Source organism: Triticum urartu, chromosome 7A (assembly GCF_056163025.1).
Source record: "Triticum urartu cultivar PI428250 chromosome 7A, HENAU_Tu73, whole genome shotgun sequence".
In the NCBI taxonomy this organism is placed as follows: Eukaryota; Viridiplantae; Streptophyta; class Magnoliopsida; order Poales; family Poaceae; genus Triticum; species Triticum urartu.
In genome coordinates, this window is record NC_141879.1 from 22,643,132 (window position 1) to 22,665,806 (window position 22,675).

Consider the following 22,675-nt stretch of genomic DNA (forward strand, 5'->3'; position numbering starts at 1 on the left):
CCTAAATGGTAGTGCCACAAATAAGTTGCACTATCATTATTAACTTTGCATCTTTTGGTTTCAATATTATGATTATGTGTATCACTACGATCGAGATCCAATGAACTATTTTCATTGGGTGTGTAACCATATAAGGTTTTATTCATGTAAACAGAACAACAATTTATTCTCTTACTTAAATGAATAACCGTATTACAATAAACATGATCAAATCATATTCATGCTCAACGCAAACACCAAATAACACTTATTTAGGTTCAACACTAATCCCGAAATTATAGGGAGTGTGCGATGATGATCATATCAATCTTGGAACCACTTCCAACACACATCGTCACTTCACCCTTAACTAGTCTCTGTTTATTCTGCAACTCCCGTTTCGAGTTACTAATCTTAGCAACTGAACTAGTATCAAATACTGAGGGGTTGCTATAAACACTAGTAAAGTACACATCAATAAGATGTATATCAAATATACTTATGTTCACTTTGCCATCCTTCTTATCCGCCAATCACTTGGGGTAGTTCCGCTTCTAGTGACCAGTCCCTTTGCAGTAGAAGCACTCAGTATCAGGCCTAGGACCAGACTTGGGCTTCTTCACTTGAGCAGCAACTTGCTTGCCGTTCTTCTTGAAATTCTCCTTCTTCCCTTTGCCCTTTTCTTGAAACTACTGGTCTTGTTAACCATCAACACTTGATGTTTTTCTTGATTTCTACCTTCGTCGATTTCAGCATCACGAAGAGCTTGGGAATTACTTTTGTCATCCCTTGCACATTATAGTTCATCACGAGGTTCTACTAACTTGGTGATGGTGACTAGAGAATTCTGTCAATCACTATTTTATCTGGAAGATTAGCTCCCACTTGATTCAAGCGATTGTAGTACCCAGACAATCTGAGCACATGCTCACTAGTTGAGCGATTCTCCTCCATCTTTTAGCTATAGAACTTGTTGGAGACTTCATATCTCTCAACTCGGGTATTTGCTTGAAATATTAACTTCAACTCCTAGAACATCTCATATGGTCCATGACGTTCAAAAAACGTCTTTGAAGTCCCGATTCTAAGCTGTTAAACATGGTGCACTAAACTATCAAGTAGTCATCATATTGAGCTAGCCAAACGTTCATAACATCTGCATCTGCTCCTGCAATAGGTCTGTCACCTAGCGGTGCATCAAGGACATAATTCTTCTGTGCAGCAATGAGGATAAACCTCAGATCACGGATCCAATCCGCATCATTGCTACTAACACAATTTTCTCTAGGAACATATCAAAATAAACACAGGGAAGCAACAACGCGAGCTATTGATCTACAACATGATTTGCAAAATACTACCAGGACTAAGTTCATGATAAATTTAAGTTCAATTAATCATATTACTTAAGAACTCCCACTTAGATAGACATCCCTCTAACCCTCTAAGTGATCACGTGATCCAAATCAACTAAACCATGTCCGATCATCACGTGAGATGGAGTAGTTTCATTGGTGAACATCACTATGTTGATCATATCTACCATATGATTCACGCTCGACCTTTCGGTCTCCGTGTTCCGAGGCCATATCTGTATATGCTTGGCTCATCAAGTATAACCTGAGTATTCCGCATGTGCAACTGTTTTGCACCCGTTGTATTTGAACGTAGAGCCTATCACACCCGATCATCACGTGGTGTCTCAGCACGAAGAACTTTCGCAACGGTGCATACTCAGGGAGAACACGTCTTGATAATTAGTGAGAGATCATCTTATAATGCTACCATCAATCAAAGCAAGATAAGATGCATAAAAGATAAACATCACATGCAATCAATATAAGTGATATGATATGGCCATCATCATCTTGTGCTTGTGATCTCCATCTCCAAAGCACCGTCATGATCACCATCGTCACCGGCGCGACACCTTGATCTCCATCGTAGCATCGTTGTCGTCTCGCCAATCTTATGCTTCCACGACTATCGCTACCGCTTAGTGATAAAGTAAAGCATTACAGCGCGATTGCATTGCATACAATAAAGCGACAACCATATGGCTCCTGCCAGTTGCCGATAACTCGGTTACAAAACATGATCATCTCATACAATAAAATTTAGCATCATGTCTTGACCATATCACATCACAACATGCCCTGCAAAAACAAGTTAGACGTCCTCTACTTTGTTGTTGCAAGTTTTACGTGGCTGCTATGGGCTTAAGCAAGAACTAATCTTACCTACGCATCAAAACCACAACGATAGTTTGTCAAGTTGGTGCTGTTTTAACCTTCGCAAGGACCGGGCGTAGCCACACTCGGTTCAACTAAAGTTGGAGAGACTGTCGCCCGGAAGCCACCTATGTGCAAAGCACGTCGGGAGAACTGGTCTCGCGTAAGCGTACGCGTAATGTCGGTCCGGATCGTCTCGTCCAACAATACCACCGAACCAAAGTATGACATGCTGGTAAGTAGTATGACTTATATCGCCCACAACTCACTTGTGTTCTGCTCGTGCATATAACATCAACATATAAAACCTAGGCTCGGATGCGACTGTAGGGGAACGTAGTAATTTCAAGATGTTCTCCTACGCACACGCAAGATCATGGTGATGCATAGCAACGAGAGGGGAGAGTATGATCTACGTACCCTTGTAGATCGACAACTGAAGCGTTTGGTTGATGTAGTCGTACGTCTCCACGGCCCGACCGATCAAGCACCGAAACTACGGCACCTCCGAGTTCTAGCACACGCTCGGCTCGATGACGATCCCCGGGCTCCGGTCCAGCAAAGTGTCGGGGAGGAGTTCCGTCAGCACGATGGCGTGGTGACGATCTTGATGTTCTATTGTCGCAGGGCTTCACCTAAGCACCGCTGCAATATGACCGAGGTGGAATATGGTGGAGGGGGGCACCGCACACGGCTAAGGAACGATCACGAAGATCAACTTGTGTGTCCTAGGGGTGCCCCTTGCCTCAGTATATAAAGGATGGAGGAGGAGGAGGCCGGCCAAGGCAATGGTGCGGCCAGGATGTGGAGTCCTACTAGGACTCCAAGTCCTAGTAGGAGTCCACCAAGAGGGGAGGAAGGGAGAAGGAAGTGGAGGAGAAGGAAAGGTGGCCGGCCCCCTTTTCCCTAGTCCAATTCGGACCAGAGGGGAGGGGGGGCGCAGCAGCCCCTTGGCCCTTTCTCCTCTTCCCACTAAAGCCCATCAAGGCCCATTGCTTCTCCCGTAACTACCCGGTACTCCGAAAAATACCCGAATCACTCGGAACCTTTCCCATGTCCGAATATAGTCGTCCAATATATCGATCTTTACGTCTCGACCATTTTGAGACTCCTCGTCATGTCCCCGATCTCATCTGGGACTCCGAACTCCTTCGGTACATCAAAACTCATAAACTCATAATATAACTGTCATCGAAACCTTAAGCGTGCGGACCCTACGGGTTCGAGAACGATGTAGACATGACCGAGACATGTCTCCGGTCAATAACCAATAGCGGGACCTGGATGCCCATATTGGCTCCTACATATTCTACGAAGATCTTTATCGGTCAGACCGCATAACAACATACGTTGTTCCCTTTGTCATCGGTATGTTACTTGCCCGAGATTCGATCGTCGGTATCCAATACCTAGTTCAATCTCGTTACCGGCAAGTCTCTTTACTCGTTCTGTAATACATCATCCCGCAACAGACTCATTAGTTGCATTGCTTGCAAGGCTTAAATGATGTGCATTACCGAGAGGGCCCAGAGATACCTCTCCGACAATCGGAGTGACAAATCCTAATCTCGAAATACGCCAACCCAACATGTACCTTTGGAGACACCTGTAGAGCTCCTTTATAATCACCCAGTTACGTTGTGACGTTTGGTAGCACACAAAGTGTTCCTCCGGCAAACGGGAGTTGCATAATCTCATAGTTATAGGAACATGTATAAGTCATGAAGAAAGCAATAGCAACATACTAAACGATCGGGTGCTAAGCTAATGGAATGGGTCATGTCAATCAGATCATTCATCTAATGATGTGATCCCGTTAATCAAATAACAACTCTTTGTCCATGATTAGGAAACATAACCATCTTTGATTAACGAGCTAGTCAAGTAGAGGCATACTATTGACACTCTGTTTGTCTATGTATTCACACATGTATTATGTTTCCGGTTAATACAATTCTAGCATGAATAATAAAAATTTATCATGATATAAGGAAATAAATAATAACTTTATTATTGCCTCTAGGGCATATTTCCTTCAGTCTCCCACTTGCACTAGAGTCAATAATCTAGATCGCATCACCATGTGATTAACATCGATAGTTCACATCATCATGTGATTAACACCCATAGTTCACATCGCCATGTGACCAACACCCGAAGGGTTTACTAGATTCAGTAATCTAGTTCACATCGCTATGTGATTAACACCCAAAGAGTACTAAGGTGTGATCATGTTTTGCTTGTGAGAGAATCTTAGTCAACGGGTCTGCCACATTCAGATCCACATGTATTTTGCAAATTTCTATGTCAACAATGCTCTGCATGGAGCTACTCTAGCTAATTGCTCCCACTTTCAATATGTATCTAGACCGAGACTTAGAGTCATCTAGATTAGTGTCAAAACTTGCATCGGCGTAACCCTTTACGACGAACCTTTTTGTCACGTCCATAATCGAGAAACATATCCTTATTTCACTAAGGATAATTCTGACCGCTGTCCGGTGATCTACTCCTAGATCACTATTGTACTCCCTTGCCAAATCAGTGCAGGGTATATAATAGATCTGGTATACAGCATGACATACTTTATAGAACCTATGGCCAAGGCATAGGGAATGACTTTCATTCTCTTTCTATCTTCTGCCGTGGTCGGGCTTTGAGTCTTACTCAACTTCACACCTTGTAATACAGGCAAGAACTCTTTCTTTGACTGCTCCATTTTGAACTACTTCAAAATCTTGTCAAGGTATGTACTCATTGAAAAAACTTATCAAGCGTCTTGATCTATCTCTATAGATCTTGGAGCTCAATATGTAAGCAGCTTCACTGAAGTCTTTCTTTGAAAAACTCCTTTCAAACACTCCTTTATGCTTTACAGAATAATTCTACATTATTTCCGATCAACAATATGTCATTCACATATACTTATCAGAAATGCTGTAGTGCTCCCACTCACTTTCTTGTAAATACAGGCTTCACCGCAAGTCTGTATAAAACTATATGCTTTGATCAACTCATCAAAGCATATATTCCAACTCCGAGATGCTTGCACCAGTTCACAGATGGATCGCTGGAGCTTGCACATTTTGTTAGCACCTTTCGGATTGACAAAACCTTCTGGTTGCATCATATACAACTCTTCTTTAATAAATCCATTAGGGAATGCAGTTTTGTTTATCCATTTGCCAGATTTCTTAAAATGCGGCAATTACTAACATGATTCGGACAGTCTCAAGCATAGATACGAGTGAGAAGCTCTCATCGTAGTCAACACCTTGAACTTATCGAAAAACCTTTTGCGACAATTCTAGCTTTGTAGATAGTAACACTACTATTAGCGTCCCTCTTCCTCTTGAAGATCCATTTATTCTCAATTGCTTGCCGATCATCGGGCAAGTCAACCAAAGTCCAAACTTTGTTCTCATACATGGATCATATCTTAGATTTCATGGCCTCAAACCATTTCGCGGAATCTGGGCTCATCATCACGTCCTCATAGTAGGTTCGTCATGGTCAAGTAACATGACCTCCAGAACAGGATTATCGTACCACCCTGGTGCGGATCTCACTCTGGTTTACCTACGAGATTCGGTAGTAACTTGATCTGAAGTTACATGATCATCATCATTAGCTTCCTCACTAATTGGTGTAGTAGTCACAAGAACAGATTTTTGTGATGAACTACTTTCCAATAAGGGAGAAGGTACAATTACCTTATCAAGTTTTCTACTTTCCTCCCACTCACTTCTTTCGAGAGAAACTCCTTCTCTGGAAAGTTTCCGAATTTAGCAACAAAAGTCTTGCCTTCGGATCTGTGATAGAAGGTGTATCCAATAGTCTCCTTTGGATATACTATGAAGACACATTTCTCCGATTTGGGTTTGAGCTTATCAGGTTGAAACTTTTTCACATAAGCATTGCAACCTCAAACTATAAGAAACGACAACTTAGGTTTTTGCCAAACCATAGTTCATAAGGTGTCGTCTCAACGGATCTAGATGGTACCCTATTTAACGTGAATGCAGCTGTCTCTAATGCATAACCTCAAAACGATAGTGGTAGATCGGTAAGAGACATCATAGATCGCACCATATCTAATAAAGTACGGTTATGACGTTCGGACACACCATTACATTGTGGTGTTCTAGGTGGCGTGAGTAGTGAAACTATTTCACATTGTTTTTAACTGAAGGCCAAACTCGTAACTCAAATACTCTTCTCTACGATCAGATCGCAGAAACTTTATTTTTCTTGTTACGATGATTTTCACTTCACTCTGAAATTCTTTGAACTTTTCAAATGTTTCAGACTTATGTTTCATCAAGTAGATATACTCATATCTGCTCAAATCATCTGTGAAGATCAGAAAATAATGATACCTATCGCGAGCCTCAATATTCATCGGACCACATACATCAGTATGTATTATTTACAATAAGTCAGTTGCTCACTCCGGAGAACGGAGTCTTAGTCATCTTGCCCATGAGGCATGGTTCGCAAGCATCAACTGATTCATAATCAAGTGATTCTAAAAGCCCATCAGCATGGAGTTTCTTCATGCGCTTTACACCAATATGACCTAAACGGTAGTGCCACAAATAAGTTGCACTATCATTATTAACTTTGCATCTTTTGGTTTCAATATTATGATTATGTGTATCACTACGATCGAGATCCAATGAACTATTTTCATTGGGTGTGTAACCATATAAGGTTTTATTCATGTAAACAGAACAACAATTTATTCTCTTACTTAAATGAATAACCGTATTACAATAAACATGATCAAATCATATTCATGCTCAACGCAAACACCAAATAACACTTATTTAGGTTCAACACTAATCCCGAAATTATAGGGAGTGTGCGATGATGATCATATCAATCTTGGAACCACTTCCAACACACATCGTCACTTCACCCTTAACTAGTCTCTGTTTATTCTGCAACTCCCATTTCGAGTTACTAATCTTAGCAACTGAACTAGTATCAAATACTGAGGGGTTGCTATAAACACTAGTAAAGTACACATCAATAAGATGTATATCAAATATACTTATGTTCACTTTGCCATCCTTCTTATCCGCCAATCACTTGGGGTAGTTCCGCTTCTAGTGACCAGTCCCTTTGCAGTAGAAGCACTTAGTATCAGGCCTAGGACCAGACTTGGGCTTCTTCACTTGAGCAGCAACTTGCTTTCCGTTCTTCTTGAAATTCTCCTTCTTCCCTTTGCCCTTTTCTTGAAACTACTGGTCTTGTTAACCATCAACACTTGATGTTTTTCTTGATTTCTACCTTCGTCGATTTCAGCATCACGAAGAGCTTGGGAATTACTTTTGTCATCCCTTGCACATTATAGTTCATCACGAGGTTCTACTAACTTGGTGATGGTGACTAGAGAATTCTGTCAATCACTATTTTATCTGGAAGATTAGCTCCCACTTGATTCAAGCGATTGTAGTACCCAGACAATCTGAGCACATGCTCACTAGTTGAGCGATTCTCCTCCATCTTTTAGCTATAGAACTTGTTGGAGACTTCATATCTCTCAACTCGGGTATTTGCTTGAAATATTAACTTCAACTCCTAGAACATCTCATATGGTCCATGACGTTCAAAAAACGTCTTTGAAGTCCCGATTCTAAGCTGTTAAACATGGTGCACTAAACTATCAAGTAGTCATCATATTGAGCTAGCCAAACGTTCATAACATCTGCATCTGCTCCTGCAATAGGTCTGTCACCTAGCGGTGCATCAAGGACATAATTCTTCTGTGCAGCAATGAGGATAAACCTCAGATCACGGATCCAATCCGCATCATTGCTACTAACACAATTTTCTCTAGGAACATATCAAAATAAACACAGGGAAGCAACAACGCGAGCTATTGATCTACAACATGATTTGCAAAATACTACCAGGACTAAGTTCATGATAAATTTAAGTTCAATTAATCATATTACTTAAGAACTCCCACTTAGATAGACATCCCTCTAACCCTCTAAGTGATCACGTGATCCAAATCAACTAAACCATGTCCGATCATCACGTGAGATGGAGTAGTTTCATTGGTGAACATCACTATGTTGATCATATCTACCATATGATTCACGCTCGACCTTTCGGTCTCCGTGTTCCGAGGCCATATCTGTATATGCTTGGCTCATCAAGTATAACCTGAGTATTCCGCATGTGCAACTGTTTTGCACCCGTTGTATTTGAACGTAGAGCCTATCACACCCGATCATCACGTGGTGTCTCAGCACGAAGAACTTTCACAACGGTGCATACTCAGGGAGAACACGTCTTGATAATTAGTGAGAGATCATCTTATAATGCTACCATCAATCAAAGCAAGATAAGATGCATAAAAGATAAACATCACATGCAATCAATATAAGTGATATGATATGGCCATCATCATCTTGTGCTTGTGATCTCCATCTCCAAAGCACCGTCATGATCACCATCGTCACCGGCGCGACACCTTGATCTCCATCGTAGCATCGTTGTCGTCTCGCCAATCTTATGCTTCCACGACTATCGCTACCGCTTAGTGATAAAGTAAAGCATTACAGCGCGATTGCATTGCATACAATAAAGCGACAACCATATGGCTCCTGCCAGTTGCCGATAACTCGGTTACAAAACATGATCATCTCATACAATAAAATTTAGCATCATGTCTTGACCATATCACATCACAACATGCCCTGCAAAAACAAGTTAGACGTCCTCTACTTTGTTGTTGCAAGTTTTACGTGGCTGCTATGGGCTTAAGCAAGAACTAATCTTACCTACGCATCAAAACCACAACGATAGTTTGTCAAGTTGGTGCTGTTTTAACCTTCGCAAGGACCGGGCGTAGCCACACTCGGTTCAACTAAAGTTGGAGAGACTGTCGCCCGGAAGCCACCTATGTGCAAATCACGTCGGGAGAACTGGTCTCGCGTAAGCGTACGCGTAATGTCGGTCCGGATCGTCTCGTCCAACAATACCGCCGAACCAAAGTATGACATGCTGGTAAGCAGTATGACTTATATCGCCCACAACTCACTTGTGTTCTGCTCGTGCATATAACATCAACATATAAAACCTAGGCTCGGATGCCACTGTAGGGGAACGTAGTAATTTCAAGATGTTCTCCTACGCACACGCAAGATCATGGTGATGCATAGCAGCGAGAGGGGAGAGTATGATCTACGTACCCTTGTAGATCAAGAACGGAAGCGTTTGGTTGATGTAGTCGTACGTCTCCACGGCCCGACCGATCAAGCACCAAAACTACGGCACCTCCGAGTTCTAGCACACGTTCGGCTTGATGACGATCCCCGGGCTCCGATCCAGCAAAGTGTCGGGGAGGAGTTCCGTCAGCACGACGGCGTGGTGACGATCTTGATGTTCTATCGTCGCAGGGCTTCGCCTAAGCACCGCTGCAATATGACCGAGGTGGAATATGGTGGAGGGGGGCACCGCACACGGCTAAGGAACGATCACGAAGATCAACTTGTGTGTCCTAGGGGTGCCCCTTGTCTCAGTATATAAAGGATGGAGGAGGAGGAGGCCGGCCAAGGCAATGGTGCGGCCAGGATGTGGAGTCCTACTAGGACTCCAAGTGCTAGTAGGAGTCCACCAAGAGGGGAGGAAGGGAGAAGGAAGTGGAGGAGAAGGAAAGGTGGCCGGCCCCCTTTTCCCTAGTCCAATTCGGACCAGAGGGGAGGGGGGGCGCAGCAGCCCCTTGGCCCTTTCTCCTCTTCCCACTAAAGCCCATCAAGGCCCATTGCTTCTCCCGTAACTACCCGGTACTCCAAAAAATACCCGAATCACTCGGAACCTTTCCGATGTCCGAATATAGTCGTCCAATATATCGATCTTTATGTCTCGACCATTTCGAGACTCCTCGTCATGTCCCGAATCTCATCTGGGACTCCGAACTCCTTCGGTACATCAAAACTCATAAACTCATAATATAACTGTCATCGAAACCTTAAGCGTGCGGACCCTACGGGTTCGAGAACGATGTAGACAACCAATAGCGGGACCTGGATGCCCATATTGGCTCCTACATATTCTACGAAGATCTTTATCGGTCAGACCGCATAACAACATACGTTGTTCCCTTTGTCATCGGTATGTTACTTGCCCGAGATTCGATCGTCGGTATCCAATACCTAGTTCAATCTCGTTACCGGCAAGTCTCTTTACTCGTTCTGTAATACATCATCCCGCAACAGACTCATTAGTTGCATTGCTTGCAAGGCTTAAATGATGTGCATTACCGAGAGGGCCCAGAGATACATCTCCGACAATCGGAGTGACAAATCCTAATCTCGAAATACGCCAACCCAACATGTACCTTTGGAGACACCTGTAGAGCTCCTTTATAATCACCCAGTTACGTTGTGACGTTTGGTAGCACACAAAGTGTTCCTCCGGCAAACGGGAGTTGCATAATCTCATAGTTATAGGAACATGTATAAGTCATGAAGAAAGCAATAGCAACATACTAAACGATCGGGTGCTAAGCTAATGGAATGGGTCATGTCAATCAGATCATTCATCTAATGATGTGATCCCGTTAATCAAATAACAACTCTTTGTCCATGGTTAGGAAACATAACCATCTTTGATTAACGAGCTAGTCAAGTAGAGGCATACTAGTGACACTCTGTTTGTCTATGTATTCACACATGTATTATGTTTCCGGTTAATACAATTCTAGCATGAATAATAAACATTTATCATGATATAAGGAAATAAATAATAACTTTATTATTGCCTCAAGGGCATATTTCCTTCAGTTTGAAATTGCATTCATGGCAGATCAGACATTTTTATCATTCTTCAATTTGGCTAACATGGCAACTACTGCTGGATGGCAACTGCTAATTATGACACATGGCAACTCACGTTCCCCTTACATGGCAACTACCAGCTTTTCCACTTGTTTTTCATTTTTTTAAGATTTCTACCAAGGCAAACATATTTTTGTTCATTTTTTTAATACCTTTTTCATGTGCTTTATTTTTTTGCAGGGTGAGGAAGACTACTACGCACGGGGCCAAGCATATCAGTAAGGACCCGCTCGAACGCCTGCATTCAAAGTTGTCAACAGGGGGCAACTCAGATGTACATGATGCACCAGGCGACAATACTGCTGCTGCACCGTTGATCGCTCCCACCAACTCTGATGCAAGTGGCCGACCATCTCCGCCGGCTGCAGATGTGCAGGCTAGAACAACAGGCATCTGTACATCGGGGAGTGACGAGTCGGTATCTGCCAGGACAGCTAAAATATTGCCAACTCTTCTGGCAATGAAGGATGCTGCTGTGAGCCATGCCACCCCATCAGCAAGCGTTGAAGTGGATGCTCCCGAGACGAACCTAATCAAGGAAGATTTCCGCTCATCTGACACTGATTCCAAGCGCGTGCGTGGTGGCACTCCTGTGTCCATGACAGAAGCAGCTGAGGCGGCAGTTCACAAGGATATGCCATCTACAGGTGAGAGTCCTGGCACAACAGCTCCAGCTCCTGTCGGTGCAGATACTGCTAAGGCGACTGTTTCACGTGCTGGTCTTCCACCTAGGCGTCGTAGCCCCCGCAAGCAACCAACAGACATACCCAACGCACCAGCTGTAGCTAGGAGCAGGAGAGACGAGTCTGGTTATGTTCCTGCGTCCACACTGTTCCCGCCACCTACCAAAAGCAATGTGATGGAGAAACCGGAAGACCGGAGCACAACTGATGCAGGTGTCAAGCCGGGCACGAGTGACGCAGGTGAAAAACCGGAGCAGACTACACCTTTACCCGCAGTGGAAATCCCCAGCATAAATCTGCGCACTTCCAGGCTCCCAGTCAATGTCGGTGTCCCCTATAGCCCAAACAAGAAGATTGTCATGAAAGCTGCGGCTGATACCGCTGACAACACGCCCCGCCCTGCAAATAAGGCCGATTCAGATATGTTTGTCGATCTTTCACCCTTGGATTCTGCCCCGCAAGTCGTTCGTGGTCCGGCCAGTAGGAATGAGAGGCACCCAATGGCCTTTACCCCACCGAGCTTCAGCCTTGGCATCAGTCAAGATCAACCGGTGGTGCAAGATCCTATGCCAGTTGCCTTTGTTTTCCCAGGAGGCATGCCCACAATGATGGCGCAGCCAATGGTCGAGGGCAGGAAGGCTGTCAAGTTCGCAGAGCCGATTGTGCAAGGTACACTTGTCATGTCCTTATGATTTTTCTTGTATACATCTTTGTAGTTTGACTTTTGTCCCAATCATATATTTTGGGGGTTCTCACTTGTGATGGCAACTGACATGTGATGACATGGCAACTGGATTTGATGCACCATGTCACCTACATTTTTTTTGCTGCCATGCTGCATTTGACATTTGGGCAACCACGTGGCAACTGAAGTTGATTCAACATGGCAACTGTAGTTGCTGTCACATGGCAGATACAGTGCATTACACATGGAAACTGGATTTGCCACACCATGTCGCCTGCATTTTTTGTTTCCATGCTGCATTTTTTCATACGGCAATCACATGGCAAGTGGAGTTGACACAACATGGCAAATGTAGTTGCTGTGACATGGCAACTACAGTCCAACTAGATGGCAACTACAGTGCAACTACATGGCAATTGTAGTTGCTATGACATGGCCACTGTAGTTGGACCACACATGGCAACTGCCCCACTTTTTCTACCTACATCTCACATCATGCACCCTATCTTCTCACAATCCATCTGTTTTTGATTTTCTAGGTATCCTAACCCACTTCTTTTTATCATTGCAGCCACCCCTGGGGAGATTTCACCGTCACTTGACGAAGCTTACCGCATGATTGAGGAGGCAGCATTGCAGAGGAGGTCCTCACGAGGGCAAGGGAAATCAAGTTCCAACGTGCCTGCAGATACGGTATCTGAGGATACCATTAGGAGTGCCACTCCTGATTCTGTGAGGCAGCAGAGGGTAGTTCACCCACCTCCCACGGAAGACCACGAGCCCGAATTCAGGGTTACTAAGGAACAGACCCAGCTGTACGATATCGTCAAGCGGTTTGGAAATGCGAGGGCCAGCAGCAAGCACATGAAGGAGCTGAAAGCGTAAATGACCACACCCCATAATCTCTCATTTTGCTTTGCTCCTTTTTTATCATTCATCTTCTTCGTACTTTCTATACACGATCCGCTTATGTTTTAGTTCTTTCATATATATTTTTTACTTAGTAGGCATGATTTTTCCATGTCATATCATTTTCATACAGCTTATGTTTGGACAGAACCAAAGTCATTCAATGCGGAGCGACGTACGTCGAGCTGGGTGATCTTGCCGAGTCCGTGAGGCCAAACGGTAAAATGTCGATGAATGTAGTTGCATGCGGGATCGACTACATCAACAATCACACCGATGTGCGTGCCGACAAGATAATCATGCATTACAGTGTGACCTGCAAAATATGGGATGGTGACTTCCACCACAAAATCCTGAGGAAGAATTTTGCTCAACACGGTGAATTCAAGCTCACACTGAAGAAATATGTGAGTACTCCTTCCCTGTCTGCAATGTTTTTCACATGGTGTGGTTTTTTGCCATCATCTGCACTTGTGCTTATGTGGCAGATGTTTTCATGTGGCAATAGTTGCCGTGCACACTGACTTCTTGATTTTTGCATCCCGTGCAAACTATGTGGCAACTTGATAGTAAAATACACGGCACATTTTGTTCATACATGGACGGCAACTTTCTTTCAACTACCCCCACCCATGACCAAACATTCTACGTGATTCTAATTTTTTTGTCCCTCTGCTGTTCTTTATGTGAACTCTGCTTCTCATTTCTTCACTTTTAAATGCACACTAGTAGAAAAAGGGTCAAACGTGAAGCACATTAGTGCCGGTTTGAATTAGAGCCGGCACTAATGTGTACATTAGTGCCGGTTCGTGGCGGCAATCAATAGTACCGGTTCGTGGCGAACTTTAGTACCGGTTCAGGCCACGAACCGGTACTAAAGAGGCTGTGTCAGCCTGCGGTCAGGCTATGGCCCCACCATCACCATTTAGTGCCGGTTCGTACCATGAACCGGTACTAATGAGGTTATGGCAAGCTGTTTTTAGTCCCACCTCACCAAGAGAGAGGCAGTATGAGCGGTTTATAAGCCGTGAGTGCACAGACAATGACGAAGAGTTGCAATGCTCACCTACATGTTGATTAGCTTCAAGCCTTGTGGAATAGCATAGATTGCACTGAGCTATGTGCAGTGCAGTCTACACTATTCCGAATGGCTTGAAGCAAATTAACCAGCATTGCACCTCTTTTTTATTTTTAATAACTTATTTAAACTCCAGACTTCTTTTGTGTTCAGTATGCAGCATTTAAAGCGACGTCATCAATTTCCAACATGTTCTGACATCATTTGTTGTTTTTCGGTCATTTACCTAATTGTTTAGAGAGCTAAATGACCATGAAATTGAAAATCACTACAAAATGAATCCTGAAAATGTTGAAACTTGGCATGGTATCATCATATCACCTGCATAGCATGCGCGAAAGAGTAGAGAGGGTCACGGCAAAAACTGGACGCACTTCGTGTACAAACTGGACAAACTCTTTCCGAGTATCAGGGTTTCGGAGTCCGGAGTGGGTACTAATGTGCAACTCTTTGCTTTGTTTTGTTAGGGTGGTCCCTAGGAAGTCCCAAAACAATGGCATGAACCACCTCTACACAAGATTCCCTCATGTTTGTCGGTTATGGTACTTTCAGCCGATAAGTACTTAGACTCGGAGTGAGGAATCGATGCCGGTGAAGACCCTACATAAGGAGTGAGTGAATATTTGGCATGTACCATCCTAAGAGCACTTTTAAACACATGGTATGCCAACTCCTAGCTTTCGTGCCATCCTGATGCTCCGGAGCCCCTCTATGGCGAAACCCTAGCCCCTCTACAACTTTCACCGAAGCCCAGAGTGGGTACTAATGTGCATCCCACCAATCAGGAAGAATCACACGGATCGTGTGTTTCTTTCTAGCTCTTGCGAGTCGTTGGATCAAGGGTGTGTTTCTTCCTAGCTCATGTGATTCGTTGGATCGAAACTACCACAATCACTTTGTGAGCCAGACGACCCTATATATAGCCCACCTCTCGCCTTCCCTGCATAAGTCTTTCAGTTCATCGACTACATACATCTACCAGTTCATCGACTGCATACATCTACCAGTTCATCGACTGAATACAAATCATTCGGATTCGCCATCATACGTCCAACCCTGCATTTGATATGCATATATATGCATCAGGAGCCACGGTTGGGCTATATGATGGCGATACCGATTGGTTTGTTCTAGATCCGACATAAAAGGTTTGATACAACTTCTTTTTTGTGACATAAGAGCTATCTCTCCTCATACCTATTTTAGTTACACAACTACCTATTTGTGCCAAATTTTCATTTTTGCTGTTGCTCTTGCATCATAAGCATCCATGTTAACTGGACTTACAAGTAATGCAATTTAACCAAACTATCTTGTGATCTTCGCCAAGAGAGAGGCAGTATGAGCGGTTTATAAGCCGTGAGTGCACAGACAATGACAAAGAGTTGCAATGCTCACCTACATGTTGATTAGCTTCAAGCCTTGCGGAATAGCATAGATTGCACTGAGCTATGTGCAGTGCAGTCTACACTATTCTGAATGGCTTGAAGCAAATTAACCAGCATTGCACCTCTTTTTTATTTTTAATAACTTATTTGAACTCCGGACTTCTTTTGTGTTCAGTAAGCAGCATTTAAAGCGACGTCATCAATTTCCAACATGTTCTGACATCATTTGTTGTTTTTCGGTCATTTACCTAATTGTTTAGAGAGCTAAATGACCGTGAAATTGAAAATCACTACAAAATGAATCCTGAAAATGTTGAAACTTGGCATGGTATCATCATATCACCTGCATAGCATGCGCGAAAGAGTACAGAGGGTCACGGCAAAAACTGGACGCACTTCGTGTACAAACTGGACAAACTCTTTCCGAGTATCAGGGTTTCGGACGAGAACTCATCTGTTACATGGCCACTTCAATGTTTTTTAAACTTATTTGAACTCCGGACTTCTTTTGTGTTCAGTATGCAGCATTTAAAGCGACGTCATCAATTTCCAACATGTTCTGACATCATTTGTTGTTTTTTGGTCATTTACCTAATTGTTTAGAGAGCTAAATGACCATGAAATTGAAAATCACTACAAAATGAATCCTGAAAATGTTGAAACTTGGCATGGTATCATCATATCACCCGCATAGCATGCGCGAAAGAGTAGAGAAAAAACTATATAAAAAACTACTGAAAAATAAATAGAAGAAAATAATTAATGCAGAAAAGAAAAAACTATATAAAAAATTTGTTGGCGTGCTGCCCAGTGGGCCTGCCAGACCTAGGGTGTGCAAATGCAGGCCCAGAAGGGCCAGCAGACTCACAGGGCAGCGCGCCTTAATTAATTAGGCCGAGAAGCCTGCTATATAGAGGAGTTCGAAGAGGTAGCCGCAGCTGGGTTTATAAACCAGTGCGGCGGCCCTTCGCCAGGCGAGGTGGGACTAAACTTTGGGGTGGCAGCGCAAGGCCTTTAGTACCGGTTGGTGGCTCCAACCGGTACTAAAGGCCCCCCCTTTAGTACCAGTTGGTGGCTCCAACCGGTACTAAAAGCCTTTGTTTCCCGCCGCTTGGCCTGGCGAAAATAGGCCTTTAGTACCGGTTGGAGCCACGAACCGGTACTAAAGGCCCATCCTATATATATATAGCACTTACGAAAATTTCAGTTTCATCTCCCCACTTCGTCTCCAACCTCTCGCGAGACATCGCTGTGCGCGCCGCTCGATCCCGTCGTCGCCGCCCGTCGCCCGTCGTCCGTCGTCATCGTCGCTGTCCCCGCCGCCGCCCGTCATCGTCGTCGTCTCGCGCTGCCGCCCCGAACGCCGCCGCCGTCCGTCGTCATCGCCGCGGCCGTACGTCTCTCTCGCACCCGCGCCGCGCGCACCGGCCCGTACGTATGCCGCCGCCCCCGCCCCGTACGCCGGCGTCCCCGCTCGTACGTATGGGGCGGCGGCGTACGGGGCGGCACTGCAGTATACACACACACATACATACACACACACACATTTTTTTACATATTTTCTGTTTTCTGTTTTTGAGAAAAGTTAATTAGATGATCGAATATTAGATTAATGTCGAATGTTAGATGAATTAGATAGAAAAGTTAAATATATATTAATGTCAATTGTTAGAGATGAATATAGCTAGATATTAATTAGGTATATGAGATTTGAACTAGTTGAATAATTAATATAACTAGTTTATTTTTAGTAAGAAAATTGTCGAACTAGTTTATTTAGGTATATGAGATTTGAACTAGTTGAATAATTAATATAACTAGTTTATTTTTAGTAAGAAAATTTAGGTATCTGAGATTTGATCATCTAATTAAAATATTATTTGTTAATGAGTTTTTCTGTTTATTTAATTTTTTATATATTTTTAGTTTATATAAATGTTACATTAATGTCGAATGTTAGATGAATTCGATAGAAAGTTAAATAGATAGTAATGTCAATTGTTAGAGATGAATATAGTTAGATATATTAATGTCAAATGTTAGATGAATATATATTTGGCTAGATATAGGTGTTTAATGTTTCACCTATATGAACATAGGAAATGTCATCTGACGACGAAAAAGATTTCATTATATGCGAACACTGTGAAGACCAGCGCGGCCTGTGCGACCAAAATTTCCTTGTTGATGGTAGGCGCTTCAGCATCAAGCTGGATGAGACATTCGAAGTTGATACAGTAAAGTCACATTGTCAATTACTATTTGAATGCAAAACTTATGCTTCATTTGCTTCAACTTATAATTTTAAATTTTCACTATTCTACTAGCGCATCCCCTGCCATGCAAGAATTTTTGTCTTGGATAAGATAGGTTTTAGTGCTATAGATGATATGGAGGTAAAGAGAGTTTACTTGAAGACGGAGCATGGGTACTTTCAACGTCAAATTATATAATGGAGATAGATACACCCATTTTGAATGCAAAACTTGGCAAGCACTATGCAAGGCTTATGCATTTGAGCCTGATATGGTTATCACCTTTGATATTCGTCCAGAAGATGATATTGAAGGTAATATAGACATCTGGGTCGACGTGCAAACGCCTCCAGTTCCACCATTTGGTGAGTTTTTCTCAACCATGCATGCATATGTTTATGTCTTTCATACAGTTTATTCAAAAATAGTTGACAACTGATTTGTATTGTCAGCTTATTTCGGTTCAAGCAAACATGTCCGGCGCTTGGTAGACAGGACCTACTACTGCCCCAGGGCTCAACTAAACTGCAAGGAGATAAGTCATTATGTTTCATGGCTTGAGGATCTTAATACTGTCAAGACAAATTTTTTCCTAAACTTAGAAATGTTAGTACTCAAAACGTGCGACCAATGGTGATCGTATTGAACTACGGTCACATCTATAATCGAAAGATGGTAAGATTTTAAATATTTGTCCTTAATTAGTGCATCTTTTGCATACATTATTTTTGAAGCTAAACTTTCATTGCTTAGTATATTAATTACTATACGATGTTCTTCAACAGGGACTTCCGATGACAGTTGTGCCTCAGTGGATCGAGACAAAAGGTCGCATGTCAATGGTTAGCTTACGACCAAGATTTCCTACATTGCACATGAGTGCATTCAGGATTTCTGAAAGCAAAGAATGCTTAATAGTGAAAGATTGGAGCAAAATTGTTAACGATCGCAGAGAAGTACTAGGGGGCAGCAAGGAGAAGCGCAACCCAAGATTAGGAGACAGATTCATCTGCATGCTCCAGTATGATGAATCGGGAGAGCTATACATGTTCTATGCTATTCTACCTGAGAGGGAGCAGCAGGATCAGTAGCTACTAGTTCATGCTCTTAATTAGTACTTGTCTCATGTCCGTGTCCTGAACTTCGATGTTGGTGATGATTATGTTGAACTTGATGATATCTTTGCTTCTGTTACAAAGTGAATGTTTCCTCTTTAAGCTAGCCAGCGTTGATGATGATTAGATAGCTAGCGGTAATGACTATGATGATTAAATAGTGGTAATTAGACGACTATGATGATTTTTAGCTAGCTAGAGTTTATTTATTTATTAATATGCGATGATGATGATGATGATGATGATGACGACGACTACAACTCATTATAACGTAAAACAATCCTAAATTAAATTGATAACACAAATTTAATTGAAAAATACAAAATAAAACAAAAACCCACAACCATTTAGTACCGGTTGGTGTTACCAACCGGTACTAAAGGGCTCCCGGCCCCCGGAGCTGGCTCGTGCCACGCGGTTCCCCTTTAGCACCGGTTCATGCTGAACCGGTACTAAAGGGGGGGGGGCCTTTAGTGCCGAAACTTTAGTGACGGTTCCAAAACCGGCACTAAAGGGCCTTACGAACCGGTGCTATTGCCCGGTTCTGCACTAGTGGCAGGTCATGTTCCCCATGTTCCAGGAGCTTGCACCACATGACCCACACGACAAGTGTGGTCACCACTATGCGATCTGTCTTTACCTGAAGAACCAACGTTTTGAGGTGCTTGATTCAATCCGTTCGGAAGCTGATGCAGTCCTTACTACGCGTGTCAAATTCTTCATTAACAACCTCAAAGAGACATGGAACCGTCACTACGAACATTCAAAGGTCCAGATCAGGCATTTCCCGACTGAGTATGTGGCGACTGCGAAGCAAGGGAACACGTAATTTCTTCCTTCCTTCATGTGCCATTTACATCAATCCAACCCCTCTTTTGTTGTCACATCTGAATTGAAGTCTATTTTTGTTACGACTGTCCTTTTTGCGTGTTCACCTGACTCTTTTCCTCGTGCAAGACGGACTGTGGCTTTCACGCGCTGGAATACTTTGCAAAGTGGGAAGGCAGAATTCTCCCCCCTATCACAGCTGCAACGGTTGTTGAGCTTCGGAAAATCTACACATGGAACTGGTTGACGAATGAAGATTTCAACAAGCGGTCCGGAGCACGCGAGTTCGTGGAGGAAGCTGTCAAGAAAGTCATCAAGAAGTACAAGTGATCATGTGGCGTTACACACCGGACGCATACCTTACATTCTGTTGCCGAGGAATATAAGGTACTATCTCTTTGTTTCTCGTTGAAAACTATGTTTGTGTGCTATGTTATGACTGCAACCCCCCGTTGCCTAACTATGTAGTGGTGGTGTGTGAGCGACATTTCAATAGTTTCTGTAATATATGTGTGGACGTGAACCTATTTTAGGCGTTACAGCAGATATGTTTTTATGTTTATCATTATTACAATGGTTTCATCGTTTCTAGCACCGGTTTGCTGTTTCGAATGCGTCTACGATGTTTTAAAAAAGATGGCAAATGTAGTTCATCAGACATGGGTAGTGAAAGTCATTGTCGTTTTTCATTTTGGCTGTTTTGCTTCTTCTTTTTCATCGCTAACTGCACCGGCTAGCATTGGTAGGTTGATCATGTAGCCACAACCTTTGCTGCGGTTTATGCACGTTACGCTTTTTCCAACTTGTTTCCCATACATTTGCGCACAACACACTATGTGTCTCTAAACCGCGTCATATTGTCATGGAAATATATGCCATGCAGAGTCATTACAAATACCATGGCATATTTTAAGTACAGCTAACATGGCAGATACAGTACAAACAACATGGCAGATCCAGCATAATTAACATGGCAGATACAGTACAACTGACATGGCAGATCCAGTACAACTAAAATGGCAGATCCAGTACAACTAGCATGGCATATTTAGTATAAAATAGCATGTCATATTTAGTATAAAATAGCATGGCATATTTAGTATAAAATAGCATGGCAGACCAACTACACATAACATGGCAGATTAACTACACATAACATGGCAGATTAAGTACCCATAACATGGCAACTGCATTTATCCATTCAATGAATTTTCCTTCCACTTCTGATGCCCCTCAAGAGTCATTCTCCCAATTTTTTTTAAAAAAATTCTCATCATCTAGGGTACAAAACAAAATGTCCACAAGGACCATGTCACATCGCCCCAATTTTTGCTCATGGATTGCCCGCCCCTTTCTTCGTTTTCTTGTGTTTTGCTTGGATCTCCAATCCCGACTTGTACCTTATCTCTCTTGGACGACCCTTTGTGATAGAACGGGGTGGGTTCCTGACCTGGGTCTGTGTGCTTGCTGTTCCAGATCCTATCTCCGAGTTTTCAGATGATGGCCCCATGGATGAAGGCACGCTTGATGTGCGGGGGAACCGGTGTAAGGCTTCCTCAGCTTTCCTCTTCTTGATCTCATCAAGCTCTCTTTTCAGTGCCTTCCTATGTTTTTCTACGACTCTCGCTGTCTCATCACTCTTGCACGCTTCATCAATTAGCTCAGCATAGTTCTTTGTCAGCACAACGTGCCTCACGGCTTCCATGGTTGACTCAGGTCTCTCGTCATGCACATCCAGAACTGCGTGTGTTGTCTGTGGCGCCAACGCGTCGTCAACGTCCCAAGTCCGTCACCGCCTTATGAAATGGCGGGGCATCCGTGTCACAACGTTCATGTCCATTACTTTTAGTATGTGACAGCACACAATGCCGCCCCGTTCGAACTTGCAGCATTGGCAGTAGTACTCGCCCTCGCCTATCGAGGCTTTGACGAAGTAGTTCCTTCCTTTGTCCGGGTCTTCAGGTTCTGAATCTGACATGCCCAAAATAGAACACACCTTGAACGTATGTTCGTCCACCTGGAAAGCCGTGAACATGCTGGCACGCTTTATTTCTTCCTAGAATCTGCAAGTTTTGTGTGTTTTCTGTTAAACTATCGTGCGCTCTTTTCTTGTACCACCTTATGTTGTCATAGAAATAGAAATACATTTTGTTTGAAGATGGCAAACATAGTTCATTGAACATGGCAAATATAGTACGTTGAACATGGCAAATGCAGTACATTAGACATGGCAACTGTAGTACATTTTCAACCGGACATCGTCATTTTTCCACACCAACATTCCCCAATGGAAACACATTGCATAAAACATGGCAACTGCCCTTTTATTTAAACATGGCATCTACAGTTGAGTAAACATGTCAATTGCATTTCAACAAACATGGCAGATGCATTTTATTAAACATGGCAACTGCATTTCGGCCTATGTCTCACCGATATAACATTTTTTCCAGTTGACATTGGCATTTTCATGCCAACATGCCCCAATGGAAGCACAGTGCATTAAACATGGCAACTGAACTTTATTCAACAAGGAAAATGCACCCGAGCAAGCATGGCAAAACAGAATTTTCATTGAACATGGCAACATGCAGCTGAGTAAGCATGGCAAACAGTATTTCATTAAACATGGCAACTGCACATCATGGCAACTGCATTGCACTCTATAA